Source organism: Coturnix japonica, chromosome Z (genome assembly GCF_054131305.1).
Source record: "Coturnix japonica strain WE chromosome Z, WE-NBRP24, whole genome shotgun sequence".
Lineage (NCBI taxonomy): Eukaryota > Metazoa > Chordata > Aves > Galliformes > Phasianidae > Coturnix > Coturnix japonica.
This window is the reverse complement of record NC_140702.1, coordinates 22,769,537-22,774,901: the sequence shown is the minus strand read 5'-3', so window position 1 is coordinate 22,774,901 and position 5,365 is coordinate 22,769,537. Positions and strand designations below refer to the sequence as shown.

Here is a 5,365-nt window from a genome sequence, read left to right as displayed (position 1 = left end):
AACGGGCGATCAGGTTCCCACCTGGCAAGGGCATTGGTGGAGCAGGCTGACAGTATCTCCTGCCAGGCTGACTCCATCTCTGGATTCCAATGCCTCTCCTCTTGTGGGACTGATCCCTTCAGTTGATCATAGAAAGGTTTCATGAGGCGCGGAGGGATGCCAATGGCATTCCTCACCCATTGCAGTGCCCCCACCAACTTCTGCACATCCCATAAGTTTGTAATTTGAGGCTTAATCTCCAGCCCCTCCAGGATTACTGTGGAAGATCCAAATTTATAGCCCAGGAATTCAATCCCTGGTTCTCTCTGGATCTTTTCCTGAGAGATCACAAACCCTGCAGAGATGAGGGTGCGGACGATCTGCCCCTCCAACGTTTTCAACTGAGCATCATCAGGTGCAACAAGCAGCAAATCATCCATGTAATGGGCGATTTGGCATCCTGGCAGTGCCTTTCTCACTGGTTCTATGACTCTGCTCACCACAAGTTGACAGATCGTAGGTGAACAGACCATACCTTGCGGAAGAACCTTCCACTGGTACCTCTGAGCTGGCTCTCGATTATTTACAACCGGAACTGTGAATGCAAAGGCTTCCCTATCCTGTTTAGCCAATGGGATAGAGAAGAAACAATCCTTTAGATCAATGACCATCAGAGGCCATCCCTGTGGGACTGCTGACAACAAAGGTCCCCCTTGCTGGACAGGACCAAAGGGGATGATCTGAGAATTGACTGCTCGGAGATCGTGGAGCAGCCGAAATGATCCAGAGGCCTTCTGAATGACAAAGATGGGCGTGTTCCAATTGCTAAGCGATGACTCTATATGGCCTAGTGCAAGTTCTCTGGAAACAAGCTGTATGAGCGCTGCCAATTTTTTAGCAGGAATGGGCCACTGATCCACCCAAACGGGAGATGTATCCCGTTTCCAACGCAGCGGAATCGCATGCTGCAGCGCCAAGTGGTGGACAGTGGCCCTTAGGATAAATTTGTCAGCCGTAACCCAATGAGAAGAAGAAGATCTCTGCCTAGCAGAGATCCCCTGATCGGAGCTATATTGGGGGTGATGAAAACAGTTTTTTCTATTGAGCCATCTCGATTAATGATCGAAATTCCCACTTCCGCATCCGACACAGAGGTGGTCATTTCACCCCCCACCCCTATCAGGACCTTTGATGTTGCAACCTTTGGCCACTGGAATGGCCAATCGTGCTCTGCAATAACAGTAACATCTGCACCAGAGTCCAACAAAGCTGTAAGGTACACCGTCCTAGGACCTAGTGTAGGCACTCCAGGGTCCAACGTCATCATGACCCTCACCAATGGCCTATCACCTAGATCCATGGTCAGCGCCACCATGTGGTCAACACGCTTGGCCCATTTTAATGAAGCAGGAAGGGGCCCTGGGCCGCTGGCACCCTCCCGTTCCAGTTTCCCTGCGGCAAAACCTCAAATTTTCGACAGTGACGCGCAACATGTCCAACCCCATTGCACAACTGACAACGTTTTCCTTGCGGCTTGCTCTGCCCAGCTTTCTTGGGGCATTGTGCTTTAAAATGACCATGCTGCCCACACTTGAAACACGGACCTTTTCCCTTCTCATCCCCGGTGCGAGCTGCCATCATCACTGCAGATTTAATCGCAGAGCTGACTTCGGCAGCCATTCCCTGCACGGCAGTTGCCAAGCCATCATTATTGGAGGGAGTATTTTTCTGATGATCTAGCACATATTTGATAATCTCCCCTGGGGTGTTCAAAGTTCCAGGAGCTGCCCTAATTATCTGCTGAACGTCCGGGAGCGACTTTTGCTTGAGACAGTCTATCACAACCAAAGGCTGGACTCCCTTCGGGAGGTCAGACCCTTCAATGGCACGAATCAAGCGATTTGCAAAATCAGAAAATGACTCAGAAGGCTCCTGTTTGATGTCGGACCACGGGAGCACAGGCTCCGCAACTTTAGCCACTGTCAGCAGAGCCTGAAAGGCTGCCTTTGTAAGCGCAGCTAACTCCCCCTCTCTCAGCCCTCTTGCTTGACCCTCCGGGGACCCCACCATACCATCTGCTAGTCCCTGAAGGCGCAAGAGAGTAGTTCTTTCAACCCTAGCTCCACGGCCCTGACCTGTATGCGCATTAGCCGGATGATTGTTATTACGAGCTGCCTCAGCGACAACAGCCTGAAGCAGTCTATTCCATTCATCATACCACAGCGTGTACTGCACGGGCTCAAGAATCACCCTCATGAGACTGACCACATCGTACGGCAGGAGACTCGAGGCCATGAGAGCCTCAATTGCTGACATAGTTACCGGAGAACGCAAGCCCTTGTTCTTAACTAACTCTGCAAGGCGAGTAATCGCCTTGGAATCCAGAGGGGTCCAAGCCGGACCATCCTGTTTCACTATTATCGGGAGGGCAAAAGCTGTTGTTTCCGGGTCGGCTGTCTGGAGGTCCTCCCTTGTCTGGGCCCAATCAGTGAAAGTGGGTGGGCTCCACGGTACGGGTGCCGTGGGGCCACATCCCCCTTGGGCGGCCCCCTGGGCGGCCCACGCAGGACCACATCCCCCTTGGGTGGCACCTTGGGCGGCTTGGCCAGCCCCTTGGGCGGGCCACATGAAATCATCACACCCACATTCACCTTCACTATCACATGGGTTGGCACGATTCCCCCCTTTCTGGGCATACGCACAGCAACAGGCGGGACCCGACAACGAAGAAGTACCACCCCTCCTTACACTTTTCCTTGGTGACACCACACCTCCCCCTTTCAGCTCTGGTGGGACCGCACCTCCTCCTTTCAGCTCTGGTGGCACCACCATGCCTCCCCCCTTTCTCTCTCCCTTGTCCTTGTTCTTATCAGGTACAGTAGCAACATCGCATTCCTCGAGGGGCTTCCCTCCCCCTTCATCCCTGTAGGCGTCCAATGAAGGATACGAGGAGTCAGGATAGGGGGGCGGAGGCGGGGTGTCCTCCTGTTCAGGGCTGCCTTCTGGAATGTCCGTCTTAGGCGAAGGAACAGGTGTGTTCGGGGGAGCCGGCGCCATCTTGCCTTGCACTGAATCTGTAAGAGAGTCAAGACTCCCCCCCCGGCCTCCCCCCGTCTCCAAGCCCAGAATATCTCTAGCACGTTGGTTTGCTAGCTTCTCCTCCCGTGCTGCTTTCAGCGCCTCCAAGATAAGTCCCCATACTTTGAATTCTGATACTTTTCGAGTGGCCAGCGACCTTTGAGATAGTGCGGCCGTAATTCCATCCCATCTGCCAGGATTGTATAAATCAGACGGGTTTGTTAAAAGCCCTTCCTTTTCCAGCAGCGAAAGAACTGCTGTTACCTCCTTTTTGGAAGGAGCCTGTTTCCCACAGTGAAGTTTGCAAGCGTGAAGAATTACCTTGATAACGGCTTCCATGTCGCCCCGGCCGAACGTAGTTCTCCTGGCCGCTCCCTGGCGCTTCCCCGAAGGTTCCTGGGGGTCCCCGAGATTCCGAGATTCCGGGATTCCGAGCTCGCTCTCCCACTTGTCGAAGAGTGATGGCCACTCCTCTTCGACCCTGGGCTTCCACTACTCCGCGACGAGAGGATTCGCTACCGCAGTGGGATCCTGCTGCCGTTTAGCAGACAACTACCTTGCTCCAAAAGTCCCTAATCACGCCTAATCGTGACGAATCACGTCGGCGGTCACCATTTGAAGGCTTTATGATCGTTAATGGCTTTACGATCTCTCGCCTCCAACTGAAGCAGTAGTTAGACCAATTACCAAGTGACACCAAGGTGGTAGCGTGGTAAAATGGCGATTTATTGAAGCACACACGACCTTATATAACCTTTGTCCACTTCGTCTACGCCTACTGTATTACACGTAGCAAGATTCTTCCAGAATATGGGGAAGGGCCTGTCACGTCACAGCCCGATAACATCCCCGTATTTCGCCTAATACAACAATTCCTGTTATATTGTGACTTAGAGATTACATTCAGAAGTTTTGTCTCCTGGATGTGGGGTAAGAAACTTGTGGACTTTCAGGTTGGAGAGCAAAATAGTTGAAAACCTCTTAGGAAACTGGGGACACTTTTACAGTGAGGAAAATCTGAAGAGGAAGCTACAATTTTCAGACAGGGAATGAATGAAAATAATGGATGGTATCTGGGGAAGATGAGAGGAATGAAAACCTCCAGGAATCTAAGGCAAAAGCCTCCTGTGTGGGCAGGCATTATGCAGTAAATGTGTATGGATTAAGAAAAATGATAGGAAACAGTTCATTAAAATTCAAGAATTAGAGGAAATGATGCCTTAGGGAAAAGAGGCCCTATGTCAATAATAGTAAAATGTCTCATGGTCTGGAGATAAACAGAATGACAGGTATGAATTTAGAGAGGGTAGAAGAATGACATTTTGTAGTAATATGCATCTGTTATATACAAGGAAATGATTCCACATATTATTTAAATTAGCATGAGAAAACATAGCCTTTCATAAACTTTTCCTGTACAGAGTCATATCTTGTACTGCCAGTTGGGGACATTATGGAGGTCATCACAGATGCCTTCTCTGGATATCAAGTCATAAAGTAAATATGTCAAAATGTGAAACTTTTCAGATTTCTATAAAATCTTATAAAATAACTATGAAAAAGAAGGAAGAGTAAACATTATTCCTTGATCTGGAGGTCAAGGAAAGGACTTATATGTCAGTGTGAATAGAGGAGAGTATTGTTAAAATGTGGTTGGGCTTTCAGTGTTGGAATAAAAAACAGTTTGAATAAATAAGTATCCTGAAGTGAACAATTAAGAAAATAAAAAAGAATGAATTGGGATGAGAAGGAAGAGGTTATGAATTCATGAAAAACAGAAATCTGAAAAAAAAAAGAAAGAAAGAGAGAGAGAAAAATCATATGGGAAATAAAATCAGAATTAAGAGCTGTGAGAAAGATTTTCTGTATGAAATGCATGAGAAAACTGAAAATGCTTTCAGATTATGACTACTGTAGCTGGATAATGCAAGTCTGGAAACAAACAAGTGATTCATATGCTAGGATCTTTCAGAAGTTTGGGATTCCAGGTTCTGAGGAGGTTCTACATTTTGTTCTGATATGAATATCTGATATCTAGCCATTAGTTCTTCTTGAGAATACATCATTAAGCATATGAGATTTTCTGCCTATGATCTCTCAATCTTGATTCACAAACTTAATATATTAAACTCCTAAACATTTTCACTATGTGGTATTTTCCTGGCTCAAAAATAATTTCCGTCACTTTTTTCTACAACCTTTCCAATTTGCCAACATGGTTTAAAAAGGTTAAAAGCAAAACTGAATGTTTTCTAATGGATGTCTCATCTTGGTGATATACAAGCTGCTAAAGTAGTTTACTCATCTC

The 5,365-nt window shown here is 47.8% G+C and overlaps 1 pseudogene across 1 annotated transcript; it reads right to left on the bottom strand.

Moving 5' to 3' along the window:
* Nucleotides 1-692: 692 nt before the first annotated feature.
* LOC146753814 (uncharacterized) lies at nucleotides 693-3,077 on the bottom strand (annotated as a pseudogene). The gene has a single exon (XR_014940093.1). The product of XR_014940093.1 is annotated as an uncharacterized LOC146753814 (transcript).
* Nucleotides 3,078-5,365: the final 2,288 nt, after the last annotated feature.